Source organism: Arachis ipaensis, chromosome B06 (genome assembly GCF_000816755.2).
Source record: "Arachis ipaensis cultivar K30076 chromosome B06, Araip1.1, whole genome shotgun sequence".
Taxonomy (NCBI): domain Eukaryota; kingdom Viridiplantae; phylum Streptophyta; class Magnoliopsida; order Fabales; family Fabaceae; genus Arachis; species Arachis ipaensis.
The window spans coordinates 131327454-131329378 of NC_029790.2; the positions used below are offsets into that span (position 1 = coordinate 131327454).

The following is a 1925-nucleotide window of genomic DNA, read 5'->3' on the forward strand; positions in this document are numbered from 1 at the left end:
TGTTTATCATATTTGCAAGAACTAATCAATTTAAGTTGATTTAGTGGTTAGTTTATTAGTCAGTTTAAATAAGTGTTGGGATTCGAATCTCATATAACAATCTGTTAACCAATAATAAATTCTTAATAGAGCTCTGATCTGCGATAAAATACTTCTTAGCGTAGAGGATATCGTGAGAACTTAAAATAAAATCCCAAGAACTATTATGTATTCAATATAGATTAATATTAATGAAGTGAATATAACATCAACTGCGGGGATAGCTCAGTTGGGAGAGCGTCAGACTGAAGATCTGAAGGTCGCGTGTTCGATCCACGCTTTATAACAATAGTTGTTATAATTTTTTTTTTTTGGCAGCAATAACGTATGATTGAATTGCTGGATTGTTTGTAAAGCCTAACGTAGCTCTCAAGAAATGAACCAGCTGGCTGGCAAAGAAGACAAACTATATAAAGGGGACAACCTCTTCAATCTATAATAAATCAAAATTCATCCTGTCAAAATCATATATATAGTGTGATCTTATGATTACGTGACTTTATATGGAGGGGTCGCAATTCAAATCCAATCTTAGCGTGTGTATGTCTGTATATATACAAGTAGAATTATTTTTCACACGACGTTAGGATTATCTATAAAAGTAAATTAATTATAGTTAGTTATATTACATAAAATAATAAACAAATGACACAAAATAAATAATAAAAAATTAAACATCAATAAATCACATAAATTGATTATTATCCTTTTCTCTATATAAATTGATTATTATCCTTTTCTCTATATAGGAGACAATAATGTTATTTGGCCAACAAATATTATCATTTTGACAAACAATAATTTATATCATATTTATAAAAATTTGCACACATGAAACATATATTTTACATCTATATTTATTAGAGTTTATGGTATATATAAATTAAGAGTAAATAACTTTTTCAGCCTCTGTCTTTTTTTAAAATTGACAAGTCGTCCCCTAACCTTTAACAAATGACAAATCGACCCCTGTCTATTTCTTTCGTTAGACACATCGACCCTTCTGTGGCCAATAGACAAGGATTAATGTGTCTAACGGAAGAAATCGACAGAGACCGATTTATCTAATGAAAGGATTGATGTGTCTAACGGAAAAAATAAATAGAGACCAATTTATTATTTTTAAACGTTGAGAGGGCGACTTGTTAATTTTCAAAAAAGACAAGGTCAAGAAAGATATTTACTCATAAATTAACACATATTGCGTCCACATTTATTAAAGTTTGTACATATACATTAGTACAATTTATTTGTTGAATATAATTTGATTTGTGCTAAAATTATTAAAAACTGCTAGCTCCAGAATTTTCTGTTAGGAAATTAAGTTCAACGATTTAGTTATTAACTAATTAGCTAGTATTGCAAATGTAATTATCAATATTTATTATTTTTATTGAATTAACTTTTTTTTTATTTACATACTAAATTAAGTTTAAACAAATAATATATAATTTTAAAAAATATTTATAGCCTTATGGGGTACCTTCTACCTGGGTCCGTCCGTGTCCGATGATAATTTTGGGTGGAAACAAAAAATGAAAGAAACATTAGAATGGGGATATGGTTCAGCATGTGATGTGATAGTGCTCACACCGAATAAGACAAGGTCCACTTGTCCAAAATGCATGTTAGTGGTTGTGAGAAAAATACACAAAAGAAGAAGATATTAACTATGATTTAAAATGCTTTCTGGATCTGAACTGGTTTAACTTTTGCTTTTGGAAAAAAAAAAAGTTATTTTAGATTTGTGATCAAGAATTATAGTCATGTTTTACATATGTACATGCATGACACAAGGCAAAAAAAATAAGCCATTTTGGATAGTTGTTCATTATTAGTAAATATGGTTGTTGCAACTTGTAATGTCTCGCTCTACTTTATTTAAT

At 28.7% G+C, this 1925-nt stretch overlaps 1 non-coding gene across 1 annotated transcript; it reads left to right on the forward strand.

Moving 5' to 3' along the window:
- Window positions 254-327, forward strand: TRNAF-GAA. Its single transcript has one exon. It is a non-coding gene; the product is annotated as a tRNA-Phe (tRNA).